This window comes from Triturus cristatus, chromosome 9, assembly GCF_964204655.1.
Source record: "Triturus cristatus chromosome 9, aTriCri1.1, whole genome shotgun sequence".
NCBI classification, from domain to species: Eukaryota; Metazoa; Chordata; class Amphibia; order Caudata; family Salamandridae; genus Triturus; species Triturus cristatus.
This window is the reverse complement of record NC_140592.1, coordinates 1279573948-1279594650: the sequence shown is the minus strand read 5'-3', so window position 1 is coordinate 1279594650 and position 20703 is coordinate 1279573948.

The window sequence follows — 20703 nt, the reverse complement described above, 5'->3', positions numbered from 1 at the left end:
TTCCTTGCCCTGACTAGAGTGGTGGTTTCTGCCTGACTTTGGCGCAAGCCTTAGCCAACCAGAAATCCCATTTCTAACATTGGTGATCAGCGGTGGGATTTGGACTTGCGTTTGCGCTGTACCGCAGCAGCAACTGGCCACACTACAAAACTCTGCATTTAGATAAATCACATGGTATAGGGATTATTGTTTTAAAGTTTGTTTTTAACTTGTCATTTCTTTGGAAATGTGTTTTTGTGCACTGTGAGTTAGGTGTCCCTAGCTCGGGAGGGTAGATCATCCCCCTTAGTGCATTGTGTCTCTGGATTCACCAGAGGGTGGGATCCAGTGGTGGCAGCGTAATAGTGTCCTGTACATTTGTCCCCCGCCCTGCGCCCAGAGTTGGTACCTGTGTCACGTGGTGGTCAGGTTGAGGAATCAGGGGTGGTAGAAACTGCCTTACCAGTCCGAGGGGAGGGTTGTGTGTGTGGATGAATGGTGTGTGGCACTAGGCAAGTGAGTGTGAGTTCTCTGGGTTAGAGAGCTTGCTGAATCTTTTTGTGAATTGTGCTCCTGTGTGAAACTCAGACCCCTAGGTTCCCTGTATAATTGTTACCATAACGTCCGCCAGAATGGAGCCTGCTTGTGATCCCTATGAGCTAGCTTGGTGCCAGAGGCAGGAGTTAGAAAGGTACTGTACAGAGGAAGAGTCAGAAGAGGAGGTAGAGGATGACAATACCTGGACGCCAGTAGAGAGTGAGGACCCCATAGGTAGGGCGTCCCTTGCTGGGTCCAGCGTAGGAGGCAGCGCCTCATCCCTTTCCCTGTCCCCAGAGGAGTGGGAAGATAGGAGGAAAGAAAGGGAGCACCAGCTGGCGTTAGAGAAGCTCAGGTTAGAGCATGCTCAGGCGATGGCGCAGCTGGAGGCCAGGAAGCAACAGCGAGAGACTGAGTGGGTCTTGGCGCGGGAGAGGGTAGAGGAGGCTGAGAGGGCCTCCACCAGAGGCAAAGTAGCTCTGGAGGGTAGACTATCCCCTGCGCGCAGTTTTAATTTTCTGGACTCCCCAGGGAGGGTTGAGTCCAGTGGTAGCAGCCAGATAGATTCCAGTGTAGGAAATCCCAGTCCCAGTTCCCCCAGTCTGGTACCTGTTCCCCAGGAGGAGGAGTTAAGGTTGAAATTCAGGGGCAGTAGGAAACTGTCTCACCAGACTTGGGAGGAGTTTGTGGATGGATGTGAGGAGGCAATGTTTGATTGGATTTCCACAGCAAGTGATTTTGATATACTGTGTAATCTGGTTCTCAAAGAACACCTGCTCAGTTGTTGTGTGCCAGGGTTGCGCCAACACCTGTTGGGGTGTGGATTGGCTGAGCCATTTGACCTTGCGGATGAGGCAGAGCGCTGGGAAAGGGCTAGAGGTTCTCTAGAGTCATTAGGGAGTGACTCCAAAAGTAGTGGGTCAGGTATCTTCCAGCCCAGCGTGGTGGAAGAGGCTCAGTGTAGCCCAGCTAGGTCCCAGGATAGCGAGGAGGGTGTAGGGGCTCACCGCCTGGCTCAGTGGAGCAGGAGTGAGAGGGTGACCGAGGGTCCCCTGACGTACGAAACCCTGCCTCAGGACTTGGATGGTTCCATGAGGGAACACCAAGTTGGGGACCTAGGCTGTCCTGTTAGCCCATTTGAGGGAGATCTCCTGGTGAGTAGAGGACCTGGAGCACCTGTAACCAGGGCTCCTGTGGTTCTAGAGTCTGGCAGTACCGCTCCGGTAGGGAGGGTACAGGAGTCCAGTGTGAGGAGTGATTGGGGGATGAGTTTCCCAGTGGAAGAGCCTGTGGGTCAGGGACTACCCAGTTGGGCTAGGATCCCGTGTAGTGACCAGGGTGGCACCACTTCTGTTCTGGGGGATCTCCGCGCACTGTCAGGTGGACAGGGGACGGGAGATCAGCGCCAGACAGACAGTCGCTTGACGTATGTGTCCTTTGATAGCCTCAGGGGGATGGAGTGGAAATCCCCAAAAGTCCTGGAGTGCCAGGCAATTATTCCACCAAAGGTTCTAGGCCGGAGGTTGGGAGGCCAGGTTCAGGATCAGCCTGACCTGAAGGGTGGGACGTCTGTAACCAGCGTCCCGACCAGTTCTTCTTCCAGAGGTACCGCCCCAGTTGGTAGGGAGCAGGGCTCTGGAAGGGGGTGCAGAGGGTGGGAGAGCCCACCTCTGCCCCCGGTACAACCTGAGGGGTTAAACCCTGGGTTGGGATGGCGTTCTAGGTGTACCCCTCGCCAGAGGAGGAGGAACCCTAGGAGAAGGGGTAGGGGGAGGAGAGCTTTCCCTGAGACTCCTGGTCCGCCTGAGGGTGTAGACCCTAGGCTGGAGAACCAGTGGCAGTCTAGTCCTGTCTTTCAGAGAGGAAGAGTGGAGAATGGCCGCTATGTGCCAGGGGTTACTACCCCCCACTCTGTGGTTAGGCAAAGACCAGTGGCACCTGGGTGGCCTAGGGCCTGGTCTTGGCCGTGGACAGCTTGGGAGTACCAGTGGGGTAGCCCAGTTGGTCCGGACAGTGGTGTTAAAAAGAATTCCATGGGTTCACCGTGGCGTAGAACCGGAGGGTGTCCATGCAGTTGCGGGCCCGCGTCCGTGTTCTATCGCCCCAAGCAGGGAAGTCCATCACGGTGGTGATTGGTCTGCCCTGCGTTTTGGCTGGAAGGGGGTTGTGTTGGACTTGGCCCTTCTGGCAGGTTCACCCCTGGACTTTTTGGCTTTTTATTGGTGACTTGGTATGGTGATTGTTTGGTCTCTGCGCACTTTCCCTGTGTCCCAGGGTAAAGTGCGTGCGTGCTCTGAGTGCATGTGGTGAGATAGGCCTGCCCTCCCATAGGAATGCATGGGGAATGTATGTGTCCCTAGTAGTTCCTGATGCGTGGGGTGTGCAGGCCCGAGTTTGGTATGTGCGGACTCGTGGGAGTGAATGCTGCGCGATGATGTGTGCGGCGTGCATGTACCTAGTGTGGAAGTGCCACTTCTAGAAGTGGGCACTTCTGTGTGCAGTGTGTCTGTCGCGTGATTGGCTGGTCGTGTCATGTGACGGGCTAGGGATTCCCCAGTGTCAGGATGAGTCACCCAGTGGTGAATGGGGAGATCAGCAGCTAGATGGGTGGGAGGAGTCCACCTGGGTCCTGAATAGGACAGGGTTTTCCAAACACAATGCTGGCCCCGCCCCCTGTGGTGCGACTGACGACCCTAGCCCTTCCAGTGAATAGAATGAGGGGCTGAGCACATCAAGGGTGCTCCCCAACCAGCTGCGACTGGTTTTCCCCCTCACCCTGAACCCAGAACAAAGGGTTTGCCTGTATAAAAATGGGGCTGTGTCCCCACAGAAACTGTTCTCTGCCAGGATCCTGCCTGAGGGGGGCTGCTGCTGCTGCTGGACCAGAGGACCGCCACTTGGACTACCTCCCTGCCTGGAGGCCCAGTGAGCTGGCTCTGGGTCCAGCCTTGCCCCCCCACCCCTGCCCTGCTGCATGCAGGGGAGAACTTTACTGGACTCTGTTTGTGTCCTCCTTTAAGCGCTGGGAGCGCTGTATTTTGCCCCTGAAGCGCCTGGAAGCGCTTTTCTTTCACTTATAGCGCTAGGAGCGCTTTATTCGTGGCCAGCAGCGCGGAGCTGCAATTGTTAGCGAGGGAACCCCGACGTAGGGATTCCCTGCTAGTCCGCCGTGTAGTAAAGCGGGTGCCCACCCCGCATTGTGGAGCTCGAGCAGGAGCCTACCCCGCTTTATTGGAAAATATATATCCCTAGCGGGTGCCCACCCCGCCAGGGACCTTGCCACTTGTTTCCGTCCCTTAATACTTTAAATCCGAAGGCGGGAGCCCACCCCGCGCTTCGGAGAAAGCCGGTATCGAATTCACCGCCGGCAGCCCGAAAGTTCGCTGACGTCACCTCCCTGCCGCGCTGGGATTGGTCCAGCGGCAGGGGGTGTCACCCACATGACCGGAGGCTCGACCGCGAGAACCGCGACCCGCCCTGCAGGACGTCCGGTCGTGAAAGGAGCCGGAAGGTGTGTGGGCCTGAGCGGGGCTCCTGCGAAGCAGAGGGAGAGCTCCGCAGGCCGCCAGAGTCCGGAGAAGTCTTCTCACCAAGCGGGACCAGCGCCTTCATCCCGGTGAGTGGGGCTTAGCTACTGGGTGGCGGGGAGCGGGACAGGGCACGTTCTCGGTGCTACCCCGTCCCCCTAGTAACGTTCGAGCAGCGGCCGCCGGGCTCATTCCTCTTCGTTCCGCTGCCCCGCCTGACAGTGGGCAGCGGCAGCGCGAATCTTTGCTCCTGAGCCCCGAGAGACTGCGGGGGCATTTTGTGCAAATAAGAGCGGCCCCGAAAGGCAGCGGGTCGCTCCAACGTCGCCCCCAACTTGGTTCTAGAGCTCATTGTAGCTCCAACGTCTGGGGGCATTGTTTTCTCCGGGCGCCAGTGCGCTCCAACGTGGGTGATAGTGGATTTAAAGGCATAGTGGTGCCTAGGTTTACTCACAGCTGCCCAGCACTTAGTGGGCAGCTGCATCGTTTAGGTTGTGCGTTATGCGCCCTGGTTTGCGCAACCTGCGCAGTCGCGCCCTGACTTTGCCGGGGTTGGGCCTGTCTGCCCCCGGATCGGCCAGTTGGCCTAGGGACTGCCACAGATAGTGGCTAATGTGAGTTTTTGCGCCATTGTACCTTTCCTGCACCTCTGAATGTGTTTATGCGTCATGTGCTTTGCTTTACACCTCTGAATGTTATGCATCATGTGTTTATGTGCTTAGACCCCTACAGGTATAGTGATACTTAGGTGGTTGTTTTCTCCCTAGTACAGGTGGTGCTAGTGAGGTCCTGATTCCCTGCGCAATATTTTCCTAAGGTGGTTAGGGTTGCGTAGGTGGTACTTACCTGATACCAGTAGTGACTGGTTGTGTGCTAGGTGTAATTTTGTGCAACAGTAACTTTATTTTGTATGTTCTAAGTGCTATGTTCTAAGAGTGCTAATTACTGACAGTGGTCCATGTGGCCCTGTCCCCTGTATATATAATCCCTTGTAAATTCTGCCCGTGCCTGTTGGCACATTGTAGAGTGTGTGTTTTTATCTAATGTGTTGTGTATAATACAAAGGCTATTTTTATAGAATACCTTGTGTGGAGTTTCCTTTGTGGTGGGCCTTGGGTGTTGTTGCTGGGTGCGCGCGCAAACGCTTTACACATCGCCTCAGAGATAAGCCTGACTGTTCGTGCCAAGCTACCAAGGGGGTGAGCAGGGGTTATCTTTGGCGTGTAACTTCCTTGCCCTGACTAGAGTGGTGGTTTCTGCCTGACTTTGGCGCAAGCCTTAGCCAACCAGAAATCCCATTTCTAACAGCGTGGTCCTGTTCCCCCTCGCTGAGCCGCACGAGGTCCCATGCAACTCGGGGCTCCTCCATTTTGGATTGTACGTAACTCTACGTAACCACCTACGTGACCCCGCTTCACCCGGCCTCGGTCCCAGCGAGGCCCGACATCGAGGCGCCAACCCCTGGCCAGGGGGATACCACGTGAACCCTTCCCACTCCCGGCGGAGGGCAGTATCGATGGGACCCCCAACCGTCCTTCCACACCTAGGTGCGATCGCCCCACAGCTCTCTGGGGCCTGGCGCCTCTCCTGCTGGGCGTCTGGCCGCTCCCTACCCGGCCTCTCCGCCCCCTCCGGGCGCAAGGGTCCGGACATCAAAGAGCTTCAGTCCTATATCTGGGGCGACCCGACAACAGGACAACAGTTGTATCCTGAAGTCAAGAGCCCTGCTGATCGGATCGCGGCTGACCCTACGGAAGAAGACTCATCCTGAACCCACACTCTGAGCCATGCTGACGACGTCGCGGCTCCACCGTGCTTAAAGACCTTCACGAACCTTTGGGGCCCTGCTGACGCTGTCGCGGCCCGACCTTGTTGAACCTTACCATCAGAGCCCAGCTGACCTCGTCGCGGCTCGACCGAAGCGGACCTACCACCGGAGCCCTGCTGACTCTGTCGCGGCTCGACCCAAGCGGAACTACCACCCGAGCCCTGCAGACGCCGTCGCGGCTCCCCACGTCCGAGCCGCTCTGAGACCAGCACTCAAGGTCTGGCGCAGAGCCCTCCCGTACCTGGTTGGTACTAAGACTGTCCCACTACCCTATCCCTCTAAAAGACATTGAGACTCTTACTGGATCCCTCGATCCCACTGTAAATATTGAACGTGCTACTGTTGATAAAGAACCAAGTCAAGCAACTGATACCGAGTCCTCTGTGGTAGTATTACTGGGCCTAGTACGATCATAGGAGAAAGACCTCCCCGAGGGGGCTTCTCAGCGGCGCTCGGCTATAACTTTGCGGTAGGAAGGTGCCCCGGAATAGTCTCCCCGACTCCCCGGCGGTCCTCCCTCCAACATTTGGTGGCCAGCGACGGGATCCGAGCCAGACGCAATCGTACAGGCAAGTAACGCACCCACTACCTAACCAGACGCAAAAAGAAAAGGGAACCATGGACGGCCAAGAGGCAACCGTGGCTGCAGCCTTCCAGCCGGAAAGGTTGGAAGAATACACCCACAAAGAACTGAAACAATTCTGCAAGGACAAAGGGATCCCAACCACAGGATTGGGCACCAAGGAAGAAATGCAGAAAGCCCTGAAAGCCTGGGCAGAACCCGAGACCACTCCACCCCGAGCCGAAGGGACCTCGGCCCGGGACGGAAACCTGCCGACCCCAACCCGACAGATGGGGGGCGAAACGTCCCAGAAACTAGCCTTTCCCACGAAGAAATGCGGGAACGGGAGAGGGTCCGGACACACGAAATGGACCTCGCCCGACTCCGGCTGGACGGTGAGCTCCTACTGGCGGAGAAGAAAATAGCCTTGGAGCAACTACGGCTGCAAGAGGAAATCGAGGAAAAGAAACGGCATCGGGAACTAGAGGAGAGACGGCTAACCCTCGAGCACGAGAGGAGCCTCAAGGAACTTGAACTAAAATCTAAAACGGGGGAGACCAGCACCCCCGGAGCCCGGGACGCTCTGCCACTGACCGAGCCAAAGGTTCATATCCCCAAGGATGTCGTCAAAGAGTACTATAAAAATGACGACATCCAGCAATGGTTCCGAGCCTACGAAGTAGCCATGACCTCCCATCGGGTACCCCGGAAGGATTGGGGTGCCGGCCTATGGGGGAGGTTCCTCAGCGAGGGCCGGGATACCCTGCTGCAACTCCCCGACGCAGTGATGACATCATACGACCACATGAAAGAAGCCTTACTCACACGCTACGGACTATCAGCCAAGATGTACCGGCAGCGCTTCCGGGACTGCAAGAAACTCCCCGGTACCACGTGGGTCGAATACGTGGACTTCTTCAGCCGAGCCTTTGAAGGATGGATAAAAGGGAGCAAGGTCACCTCATACAATGAACTGTTCGACCTCATTGTCTGGGAGCACCTCGCCAACAACTGCTTTGTTGAACTAAGGCAACACCTCCTGGACAGTAAACTGACCGAGCCCCGGAAGCTCGCCGCCGAAGCCGACCGATGGGTCAACACCCGGGTCCCCCGGAACCCCGTGGGGGACTACCAACGGAGTACCACGGGACCTCCCCGCCAGCGAGGCGGAGGAGGGGGGTCCCACCGCAGTCGAGAATTCCCGGCCGGGCCGCCCAGAAGCCCACCACGAGGCCAAGCCACCAACCACACGTCCCCGACCCTGGGCCGAAGGGGGACCCCTATCGCACGGCCTGGACCCCGACCGACAGTGACCTGCTTCGGCTGCCAGCAGACCGGCCACTATGCGAGCGACCCGGCCTGCCCCGTGAACCGACGGAACGGGACCGCTGGGCCCCCTCCCCGGCAAATAGCCGCCGCAGCCCTGGGGGAAGGAGAAGACGAGGAGGAAAACCACGACGGCGGGTCCCCCGAGTGGGAACCAGCTGCCATGACGCTTGTATGCCTGGGCTCCCGAGAAATGGTGCCCCGAGCTGCCATCCCAAGCAACACCCAGAAGTACCAGCAGTGGGTCACCATCAATGGACGACGGGCCGAAGCCCTCCGGGACACTGGGGCCAGTGTGACCGCTGTCCGCTGCCACCTGGTGACCCCCGAACAAATCCTGCCACATGTCCTATGCCCTGTCCGGACCGCGGACAACACCGAGAGCATGTGCCGGATGGCCAGGATCCCCTTCGAGTGGGGAGGAGTGTCCGGCACCCTAAAAGTAACTGTCCGTGACGACGCCCCAGTGGGCTGCCTCCTGGGGAATGACCTAGAGAGCTCCCCCTGGGCCCAGGTGGAACGCCGAGAGCATCTGGGGATGCTAGGGCTGCCTGAGTGGGCCTGCGCCACCACCCGGTCCATGACCGCCCAACCAGCCGCTGCCGCGGCCCCCGACAAGCCGACGGGCCCCGAACTACCACCCTCCTCCGGCACGGAGGAACCTGACGAGGAGGCCGGGCCCTCCGAACTTTCTCCCGACGAGGCCGCCTCCCTCAGCGAGATCCCCGAGCTGGCCCAGTGGCGCCACGACGGGGGCCCCACCCGCGAACAATTCCAGCAAGAGCAGAAGGCCTGCCCGTCCCTCGAGGGGGTCCGACAGCAAGAGGCCGCCCAGGCCGCGGGGGACCCCACGGGAACCCACTGGGTCTATTGGGACAATGACTTATTGTATAGCGAGCAGAAAGTCGCCGAACTAGGGGCCAGCCGGGTGTTGGTGGTCCCCCTCCGATTTCGAGAGTTCCTCCTGAACCTGGCGCATGACGTGCCCCTCGCTGGACACCTCGGGCGGGACAAAACTTACAGCCGCCTAGTGACCCATTTCTATTGGCCCCGAATGAGAAGAGACGTGGACCATCACTGCCGGTCCTGCCCGACCTGCCAGGCTAGCGGGAAGACTGGGGGTCGAGTGAAAGCCCCCCTCCAACCATTTCCAGCCGTCCACACCCCGTTCGAACGAGTGGGGATCGACATCGTGGGGCCCCTCGACCCCCGAACCGCCCTGGGACACCGCTTCATCCTGGTACTGGTCGACCACGCCACCCGATACCCCGAGGCCATCCCACTCCGCACCGTGACAGCTCCAGTGGTGGGCCGGGCCCTGATGGGCATCTTCTCCAGGGTGGGGTTCCCCCGAGAAGTGGTGAGCGACAGGGGTACGAACTTTATTTCAAAATACATGAGATCCCTCTGGCAACAATGTGGGGTCACCTATAAATTCACCACCCCTTACCACCCCCAGGGGAACGGACTGGTCGAGCAGTTCAACAGAACCCTGAAGGGGATGATCAAGGGCCTGGAAGAGCCCCTGAGGAGGAGATGAGATGTCCTGCTGCCCTGCCTCCTGTTTGCCTATCGGGAGGTACCACAGAAATCCCTGGGCTTCAGCCCCTTCGAACTATTGTATGGGCACCCCGTCCGAGGGCCCCTCAGCCTGGTCAAGGAGGGCTGGGAGGCGCAAGTCCAAGATGCCCCTCCCGACGTCTACCGGTACCTCCTGACCCTGCGGAACCAGACTCGGAAGTTCCGGGCCCTGGCAGAAGCCAACCTCGAAGCCAGCCAAGAAGACATGAAACGCTGGTATGACGAAAATGCCTCAACCATCGAGTTCGAGCCGGGCCAGCAAGTCTGGGTCATGTCACCCGTGGACCCCTGCGCCCTGCAGGACAAGTGGACCGGGCCCTTCAAGGTAGTTGAGAGGAAGAGCCCCGTCACGTACCTGGTCGACATGGAGTCCCCGAGGAACCCCCTCCGGGTCCTGCACGCCAACCGGCTCAAGCCCCACTTTGCCCGAACTGAACTAAGCCTGCTGCTGGCTACCGACGATGGGGGCGAAAGTGACTCCGAGCCCCTACCAGACCTCCTGGGGTCCTCGGGCCAAGACGGCTCCTTGGAGGGCGTCCGCCTCTCCGCCACCCTGACACCAGAACAGCGCCATGACTGCCAGAAGCTGCTGCACCCCTTCGCTGCCCTCTTCTCTCTCACGCCCGGGGTGACCCCCTGGTGCGTCCACGACGTGGATACTGGGGACAGCCCCCCTGTGCGACACCGCGCTTACAGAGTACCTGACCGAGTCCGAGCCTGCATACAGACCGAGGTCTCCAAGATGCTCGCCCTCGGAGTCATCGAGCCATCAGACAGCCCGTGGGCCAGCCCGGTAGTCTTGGTGCCGAAGGCCGCCGCCCCCGGCACTGCCCCGGAACTCAGATTTTGTGTCGATTACCGGGGCCTGAACGCAGTCACCAAGACCGATGCCCACCCCTTGCCATGAGCAGACGAGCTGATCGATCGCTTAGGGGCCGCCCGCTACCTAAGCACCTTTGATCTCACCGCTGGGTACTGGCAGATCAAGCTCACTCCCGGCGCACAGGAACGATCCGCCTTTTCCACCCCCGATGGGCACTACCACTTTCGGGTAATGCCCTTCGGTATGAAGAACGCCCCAGCGACCTTTCAGAGGCTAGTGAACAAGGTCCTGGCCGGACTAGAAGCCTTCAGCGCGGCCTACCTCGACGACATTGCAGTCTTCAGCGACCACTGGGCCGCGCACCTAGGACACCTCGGGGAAGTCCTGGCCGCTCTCCAAAGAGCCGGGCTCACAATTAAGGCCAGTAAATGCCAGATCGGTCAAGGATCTGTGACCTATCTGGGCCACCAGGTGGGGAGTGGCCAGGTGGCGCCCCTCCAGTTAAAGGTCGACGCCATCCAGGCGTGGGAGCCCCCCGCAACCTAAACCGCTGTCCGGGCCTTCTTAGGCCTCACAGGCTACTACCGACGATTCATTAAGGATTATTGCAGCATTGTGGGGCCCCTTACGGAGCTCACTTCCAAGAAACAGCCCAAGGCGGTGCACTGGACGCCCCGCTGTCAGACCGCTTTTGAGGCCCACAAGGCGGCCATGTGCGCTGCCCCTGTGCTACAGGCCCCTGACTACAGCAAGGAATTTGTAGTCCAGACCGATGCCTCGGAGTACGGGGTCGGGGCGGTCCTCTCCCAGATGGACACCGAGGGCCTCGACCGACCTGTGGCCTTTATCAGCCGCCGACTGCTGCCACGAGAACAGAGGTGGAGCACCATCGAGCGGGAGGCCTTCGCCGTGGTATGGGCTCTCAAGAAGCTCCGGCCCTACCTTTTCGGCACCCACTTCAGGGTCCAAACTGACCACCAGCCCTTGCGGTGGCTCATGCAAATGCGGGGCGTGAACCCCAAGTTGTTGCGATGGTCCATCTCGCTGCAAGGGATGGACTTCACCATGGAACACCGGCCCGGCAACGACCATGCCAATGCTGACGGCCTGTCCAGATTCTTCCGCCTCGGCGAGGAGAACCCCCACGGAGATGGGTGACTCTCCCTGCCTTCAGCTGGGGGGGACGCATGTTGGAGCCGGCCTCGTGGCGTGGTCCTGTTCCCCCTCGCTGAGCCGCACGAGATCCCATGCACCTCGGGGCTCCTCCATTTTGGATTGTACGTGACTCTACGTAACCACCTACGTGACCCCGCTTCACCCGGCCTCGGTCCCAGTGAGGCCCGACATCGAGGCGCCAACCCCTGGCCAGGGGGATACCACGTGAACCCTTCCCACTCCCGGCGGAGGGCAGTATCGATGGGACCCCCAACCGTCCTTCCACACCTAGGTGCGATCGCCCCACAGCTCTCTGGGGCCTGGCGCCTCTCCTGCTGGGTGTCTGGCCGCTCCCTACCCGGCCTCTCCGCTCCCTCCGGGCGCAAGGGTCCGGACATCAAAGGGCTCCAGTCCTATATCTGGGGCGACCCGACAACAGGACAACAGTTGTATCCTGGAGTCAAGAGCCCTGCTGATTGGATCGCGGCTGACCCTACGGAAGAAGACTCATCCTGAACCCACACTCTGAGCCCTGCTGACGACGTCGCGGCTCCACCGTGCTTAAAGACCTTCACGAACCTTTTGGGCCCTGCTGACGCTGTCGCGGCCCGACCTTGTTGAACCTTACCATCAGAGCCCAGCTGACCTCGTCGCGGCTCGACCGAAGCAGACCTACCACCGGAGCCCTGCTGACTGTGTCACGGCTCGACCCAAGCGGAACTACCACCCGAGCCCTGCAGACGCCGTCGCGGCTCCCCACGTCCGAGCCGCTCTGAGACCAGCACTCAAGGTCTGGCGCAGAGCCCTCCCGTACCTGGTTGGTACTAAGACTGTCCCGCTACCCTATCCCTCTAAAAGACATTGAGACTCTTACTGGATCCCTCGATCCCACTGTAAATATTGAACGTGCTACTGTTGATAAAGAACCAAGTCAAGCAACTGATACCGAGTCCTGTGTGGTAGTATTACTGGGCCTAGTACGATCATAGGAGAAAGACCTCCCCCGAGGGGGCTTCTCAGCGGCGCTCGGCTATAACTTTGCGGTAGGAAGGTGCCCCGGAATAGTCTCCCCGACTCCCCGGTGGTCCTCCCTCCAACACTTACACCAAGCGGTTTCATGGCGCTAAGGACGGGATGCGGCAGTAGTGTAGTGACAGACGCTCACTCGTATGCCTGAGAAAACAAAAGGGTTTTAAGGAGTGTTCTAAATCGGGTGTATGAGGTTACTAATCTGAACTCCGTGGGAAGGGAGTTCCAGAATTGAGGGGCCAGGAGTGAGAATCGAAGACCACAGTGTTTTTTCCGCTTGGAGGGGGGGATAGTGAGCAGGTTCAAGTGGGAGGAGTGAAGTTCACGTGAGGGGGTATAGCGATGTATCATAGAGGAGATAAACGCCGGGCCTTGACCGGCCAGGGCTTTGAAGATGGTACAACCCCATTTGAATGCGCAGCGTTTGGCCACCGGGAGCCAGTGGAGGCTCTTCATCAAGGGGCGGACATGTTGATGTCTGGGTTGATGGAAGATGAGCCTAGCTGCTTGGTTCTGGCCAATTTGTAGGCAATGGAGCTGGTAAGCTGGAATGCCAACATAGAGTGAGTTGGCGTAGTCAATACGGGAGATGACCAGAGCCAAGAGAACTAGAGTTAGGGCCTCGGTGGTTAGGAATCTGCAAATTTTCCAGATTCTTCATAAGTGGAAGAAGCAGGACAATACCACCGCGCCGATCTGGGATTTCATGGACAGATCTTTGCTTATTATGACCCCTAGGCTTTTTACGGATTCTGCTGGGTGAGGAGGGATGCCTAGGAGAGGAGGCCAGAAGTTAAAGTTCCAAGGATTGGAGGTGCCGCCGGTCAAGATCAGCTCAGTCTTGTCAGGGTTCAGCTTCAATTGATTGGCGTACATCCAGTTACTGATGAGGTTCGTGGTGGACTGAAAGTTGGAGGCTGAGGTAGCAGAGGAGTCGATTTTGAACACCAGCTGAAGGTCGTCGGCGTAGTTAAAAGCAGCTACTTCACTGTTGCGTAAGGAGCGTATCAGGGTTGACATGTACAGGTTAAAAAGAAGGGGTGAAAGAGAAGACCCCTGAGGGACCTCACAGGTCAGCCTAACTTTCTCAGCTGAGAAGCTGGCTAGGCGGACTGCCTGGAATCGATTGTTTAGGAAGGAGAAGATCCACCTCAGGGCCAGTCCCTGGACGCCAGCACTACTGACACGGTCGATCAGGAGATCATGATCGACCGTGTTTAAGGCCGCCGACAGGTCCAGAAGTACCAGGGCCTGGGTGATGTTTTGATCGGCCCCCTTCCTAAGCTCGTCCATAACTGCTAGGATGACTAACTCCGTATAGTGTGCTGGTCTAAATCCTGCCTGCTCGGGGTCGAGGAACTGTGAGTGTTCAATAAAAGAGCTAAGGCAATTAGCTACATGAGCTTCTAAAATCTTAGTGAGGTAGGGGAGTAATGAGATGGGGCGGAAGTTGCTGAGTATCAAGGGCTCGGCGTTGGGTTTCTTAAGGATGGGGACAATTTCAGCAATTTTGAAGGTATCGGGGACCATGCCTTGTCTGAGAGAGTTATTGAGAAGCGCTAGTGGGGGGTCTGGGCAGATAGAAAAAGCTTCTTGTAGAATGTGTGGGGGACAGCAATCTGTAGGGGAGCCTGATCCAACTTTTTTTAGTAGGACAAGGAATTCCTCTTTAGAGATCAGAGGTATTTGATCCAGCACCAGGTTTTTTTTAACATGATCGGAGGGTTTGTTAAAAGAACTCTCTCACACACACCTACGCACGGACACATGCGTGCTCTCGCTCTCTCACACGCATGCACGCACACATGCACGCTCCCTCTCCCTCTCTCACACATACGCACACCCACGCGCACGCTCTTTCTCTCTCTCCCTCTTTCTCGCGCACACACACAGGCACTCACGCACACATGCATTCTCTTTCTTTCTTTGGTGTGTAGTGGTGTGTAGTGCCGAAGCACCATTGATTCCTGCTACGCACGGTAAGTAATTCATTGGTGCTTTTATTATGATACAAGGACCCCTTGCTCCCTGCCAGGCCTCCAGCACTGGTGGTGTGGTGGGGGTAGTTACAGTAAGACCTTCACTGGTGCTTTTAGCTTGACTGTGGTATGATACAAGGACCCCTTTGCTCCCTTTCAGACCTCCAGCACTGGTGGCGTGGTGGTGGCAGTGTGCAGTGCGAAGCACTTTTGACTTCTGCTGTGCACGGTAAGGCATTCATTGGTGCTTTTATTATGATACAAGGACCCCTTTCCTCCCTTTCAGGCCTCCAGCTCTGGTGGCATGGTGGTGGCAGTGTGCAGTGCCGAAGCACTTTTTACTTCTGCTGTGTACGGTAAGGCATTCGCGAGCGTGGCAGTGCCTAATCTAAACACCTTCACTGCTGTCTCTTGGAGTACCGAAACACTGCTGTGAATAGTCACAATATGTTCGTGAGTGAGTCCTGCATGTTCGCTCTGCTTGGCATGCCAGTTCAGGGCCTAGCACTGCTGTAGTAGTACTGTACTGTAGTTGTTACCCCGTGTGCTTCTACCCGTTCCACGTTGCTCTCTTTATCCCATGTGCTTCTGTTCTCACGTGCTTCACGTTGCTCTCTCTCGCCCTGCTTGTCCAGCCGCCATCCGTGTTGCTTCTGACCCCATCCTCTGTAATCTTTCCGGCACCAGTACTCTCTGTGTTGCTTCTGAGCCCTGTTTTCGTTATTTCCCTCCACCCGCCTTAAAAAAAAAAAAAAAAGCTTTGGAACTGCTTTATTTTTCTTTATTTACCAGTACAACTTGCATCAGTACATAAAAAAAAAAAAACCTTCACACACACGCTGTAGGTGTGTTCATGTGTTGTGCTTTTACGTACAAAATGACACAGCTGCTGCAACTGCATAATAGCATTTTTTTTTAATGGGTGTTCCTCTTTATCCATGATGCACAACATCGCTAAACAAGCATTGGCATAGCCAATAGGTCTCGCCTTTGGGACATTAAGTGTTTAGTTAACCAGCACAATATTCTTGGTGCAACAACATCAACTGTTGCATGGCTAAACACTTATAAGGTACAAGGTTTAGCCATACAACAGCTGATGTTGTTGCACCAAGGATATTCTGCTGCAAAACTAAATACTTATAAGGTCCCAAAAGCGAGACCTATTGGCTATGCCAATGCTTGTTTGATTAGTTATCCAGAGTAGCCCACGGGCAACACAGAACCGTCCCGAAGGACCGCGACCCAAGCGGGGGAGACTACAACTCCCAGGAGTCCCTGACCTCGGGCATTTTTTATTTATTTTATTTTATTTTATGCATTTTTATAAAGTGCTGACTGTACCCGAAGGTGTCAGAGCGCTGTACAACAGAACCAGTTAGGTTGCATAAGAGCGCACTGCGACCCTGTGGAGCGGGACGCGGCCGGACATAGTCCGGGCCAAGGGTGGGCCTTTCCACACCCGTCAGAGCGGGTGATTAATACATTGGACTCATTCTTATCTAACTGGGAAATGTGATGTCCCAGTAGATAGAACTCACTCAGCGCAGACTTTCTTTGGAGGGCGGGAGAGCGAGCTCTGAACTCACTCTAGCCCTGCCTGGCCCATCTGCTGAACCATATGCTGAGCATGAGAGACTCCCCTCCCCCCTCCCATGACCAGCCCACTCGTGACCTTAATTGAGCCTCCCCACGCCCTCATCTACTCTAAGTATCCAGCCTGCGGCCAAAAGGAAAAGAGGGGGGTGAAACCTGGGGCAAAAACCTATCAAAGCCATTAAGGGCCAATGGAAGTTACTGAACAACCAGCACCTTTGAGGGAATCTTCTCTTGACCCATGGGTGCATCTACTGGAAGACCAGCCCTGGGGCAAGAAGCAGAGGAGATGCAGGCCAGTCCGCTACAGCCTACACTGCTCATACCAGATACCATGGAAGAGCGCCATGGGAGAAAGAAGACCATTCTGGAGAGGGCCCTGGAGGGGCTACGCTAAGAGGGGGGGTTCAGCGAAACCAGGACAGTGCGGAGCGGGGAGCCCGGCTGTCATTTAGATCACCGGACCTTGCTTGCCAATGCCAGCTTAGGAGGGGACAGAAATCTGACCTTCCATCCACGTCACAGCCATACCCAAGTGGCAGCAAAGGCCCCACAATGCAGCAGGGCGAAGGGTAGAACTCACGCAGGGGCGGCCGGAAACAGCAGCAGTGGCCCCACACTGTTTGGAAGAAAGCAATCTGAGGAGAGCTGCCGCTCCCTGGATCTCCGGCCAGCAGCGCCCGCCGGTGCTGGTCTTGGTAAGTGTTCCAGCTCCAAGAGAGGGGCGCAGGGAGTGCACTACACAGCCGATGGACGAATCCTTACATTGGCTAAAGAGTGACCGTGGGTGTCATAAGAGAAGCCTTGAAGGGTCGCATAATCACATTATTATGGCGAGGAGAGTCGGGTGGGTCTCACAAAAAATACACACTGGGTGTTGCATCCAGCCGGACGCATTCTAGTGTTCCACTGCTGATGTAAGACACTGTACACCCACCCACCACAGGCGTCACCAGTCAGGTGACCCTGTTAATAAAAGGGGCCGGGCGCACGTGCCCTGGGCCAGTTACAGTACCCCACCGCTGAGTGTCTGTGTGGTCATTGTGTACACCATGTGGGCCTAGGGCCCCAAACACCACAATGGCGACGAGCGGGTCGGCCCCGCGCGTGTGATGGCCGCAGTTCCTGGTGGGAGAAGAGTAGTCCAGTCAAAAGGCACCTACTGCTAGCATGACTGCGATTGAAGGAAAGCTAGAGTAAAGCCTCCCGGAGGGCGAGCACGCCGGTGCCCACCAGCAAGGGTCCGCAGCCCCCATCTGCAGCCCCCGCTGTGCAGACCAACAATGGACAAAAAAAGTTAGAGAAGAAGGGCCGCAATGAGCGACGTGGGCCCTCAATGCTCGAGGCGCCCACAAGTACCACAGTACCCAACGCGACAAAGCAACCGGCACCAGGGAAGGAGGACCATCACTCCCGCACCATCCCAAGCCAGGCAACGGGACAGGAGGTACGTCGGCCGCCTACTGAGGCCTCACCCGGAGCAGGGTGAAGAAGCACACGCATCGCCCAGCTGCCCCTGCAACCCGCGACCCCATACTTGCACCTGCTATCTCCATGCAGCCCACGGTCTGTGAAAGGGACAGCTGTGGAGAAGAACGGCTTCCCTCTGCTGCCCTAGAAGCCGGAGAGAACGGGACAGATTACCTGCCCTGAATGTTGCTGCCCACGTCTGCAGCGCCACTTCAGCAGCCCCTCTCACCTCGTCAAGCCGTGTCACCGATCGGTGTGAGAAAGTGTAGCGCCCCGAAGAGACACGTCCTGCCCTGTGATCCTGCTTCCAGCGTGGCTGTTCTCTGTCTGCAGCAGAGCCCACGTGGTGGGGAAGAGTGACCCTGCTGCAGCCCGGGAAACCTCGCAGTGGAGAGGGGCCATCGCGAGCAAAAGGGAAAAGGCGGCGGAGCTGTCAGTAGCCGTGTTATACACCGTGCAGCGATACGGCCCCACCGGCGGAGAGCTGGGGGGCCACAGCAGCCAGCGCTGAGCAGGGCCACGAACCAGCATCCCCTGCGGCTGGAGGAAGCCACTGTGGACTGAAAGAAATGGTGGAGGGGGCGCCACCTAGTGGTCACGTGAGTACACCGCAGGAAGGCCCACAGCACCGGAGAAACTGTAGCGGCCAAACGAGGCATCAGTAGCACCGGAGGGCGGCGATGGCAATATACTGCTCAGAACTCCGACCCGAGAGACACTGTAGGGAAAGTGACCGTCAATGGTAGAAAATATTGGCCAGCAGACAGGTACGTTACTCAGCACTAGGTAGATGACTCCGCACCAGTGCGCAGCCCTACCTTACCGCAGCAGTGTCTCCCCTGCCTCTTCAGCACCTTCCTGCACCATGTCTGTGTGAGCCACAAGGCCTCCAATACCAAAAGACAACCAAGCGGTCTGCAGCACCAGCGAAGTGCCGGGCCTCCGGGGAACTGCCTGCAGCGCCACCTAGTGGCCATTACAATTACTGCACTGAGGAGAAAACAAAAGACAAGTGACATGTGAGACCCGCGATGCCCATGACACTGCCTCACCTACCTGCTGACACCTCTGCAACCGCCCACCTGCAAGTGGAAGCACTACTACAAAGGTCCCGAGAACAGCCTGAGAGGGCCACCCAGGTGTCAAGGCGAGACAGTCCCAGGAAAATGCTGCCCTGCTCAACCCTCGCACCAGGACAGCACAACACTGCCTGCAAGTGAAGGAAGCAGCCAGGGTCTAAGCGCTGACCAAAGACTCACAGGGCATTCCTAGCCCTGCACGACCTGTCTCAGCCCACGAAGTCAAAAGCTGCCTCTGCCAGGAAAAAGACTACGATGGTTAAGAGCCACCAAGCGCCAAGATAAACCCAAGCAGGAAAGCTAAAAGCTACCAGCCCACGATTGGCACGAGAAAGATGCGCGCTGAACATGCAACCCCCAGTGGCTGTCTTAAGCCACCGCAAGTGAGGAAATTACGCCACCCACCCTCAGAGGTGAACAGACACGACCGCAAGCTACAACACAGGCACACCAAGTGCCAGAAGATAATGCCCAAGAAGGAGACGGAGCGCACAAGGGCAGAGGTGCGCAGAAGGCTGCACTGGCGAATTTGACAGCATGGGCAGGTGCCCAGGAGAGAGAGACCTCTCCACCGAGAAGCACTGCTGGACGCAGTATAGAGAGTGACCACATCTCTACTGCACCGAGGTTGAAGAAGAGAACACAGCACTAAGCAAGTGCACAGCAGCACAGGGACAGCTGCTACCATTCCAGGAAGGACAGACCGAAGAGAATGCACAGTTAGTGCGTCCTGTGTAGCAAATGAAGAGCGCAGTCGGATGCGCGCCAAAAGTGAAGCCGACCGGCCAAAAGGTTGCCACAAAGAAGCTAACCCGCCAGACGGCCGCAAGGAAGAAGCACGGCTGTGGGGAGATTCCCTACATCTCCACCACCCCAGTGAAGCCCGGCAGTGGGCCGAAGGAAACACAGTGCCCTCCCTCGCACTGCCTCAAGACGGAGTCGGCAGAGAGCCAAGACGGCAAGAGAGGAGTCGCACACCACACGTGGCAGGCCGCCACGGCAACGGACACTCTACAGCACAGCGACACGTGACCGGACGTCACAGCGCACAGCAAGCAAGGAGCCCTTCACGCAGAGTGAACAGTCCGGACGAGCACACCGGAAAACCGGAAGGAGCAGCCGCCAAGACGGCGCAAGCACGAAGCTTCAAGAGAAGGAGAAGAGAGGTGCACGACGTCTCTCCGCAAAGGAGGCAGAATAGTGTCATGACACCACAGGGCAGACAACCACCACAGGCACACAAGATGGAACAGAGAAGGGCAACAAGACCAAGGACTCGCACCAGCACTGAGGAAGGTTCTCATCCACACAAGCCAGCCACCGGGGTGCAGAGACGTCACTAGAGACAGCCTCGCGGGAGGACCTACCGTAAGCCGCTAGCAAGCGCGATCTGCGTCCTGGCCCCACGCTTCGCAGTTCGACCGTCCTCTCACCTGTCACCGACTGCTTGGTATCGATAGCACCACACCTCGCAATACACCTGCCTGAAGTCAACGGAGAGGTGTCACGAAGTCCATCAAGTCCTTCTCACTCCCTACGGTCACCCGGACGGAAAATCACCGCCTGTCTGCCCACTGAAGAAAACTAACATCCTGTTACCACCTCACAGGTGCATCATCAACAAGGAGCATCGCACCACCCGTGTGAATCCACACGCCCCGAACACCCGGAGCGCAACGAGGCGAATCACCCAGGAACAGTCTGTGCGCCCCAGTCAACCTACAGCCTGCCTAAGTCGAGCACACCCGGCCATTGGAAGATCCGCCCTTGTGGACTACACACGACTTGGCCGTGGCCCTGTTGGGAGTTCTGCAGCGACCCCTAAGTGTGGCCTACGCAACGGCCCGCACAGCCCACACGGTCACGTGGCAGTCCAGGGGACAAGGGCCTCGACGGAGTTCCCCTGCGAAGGGAATCCGAGTAGGAGAGATGTGTCGGCCGCAGCTCCACGTCAGGTGCAGGAAGCACGAAGGTCACGGCTGAAGACTGGTCACCCACAAGATCGCCAGAGGAAGGCGCAGAATCCTAGTCCGGACTGCGAGGAGGCCCAGACAACGACGCCACCCTCGGAGGCTACATGCGCGACTTGGCTGTGAATCCGTTGGCAGTTCCTCAGCGACGCCTTTGCGCGGCTCACACAAAGCCCCGTACGGTCCACACGGTCCCATGGCAGCCAGCAAGGAGAGCCATCCGAGAGGCTCCAGTGGCAGAGGAGTCCAGGCGAGGGAGGCA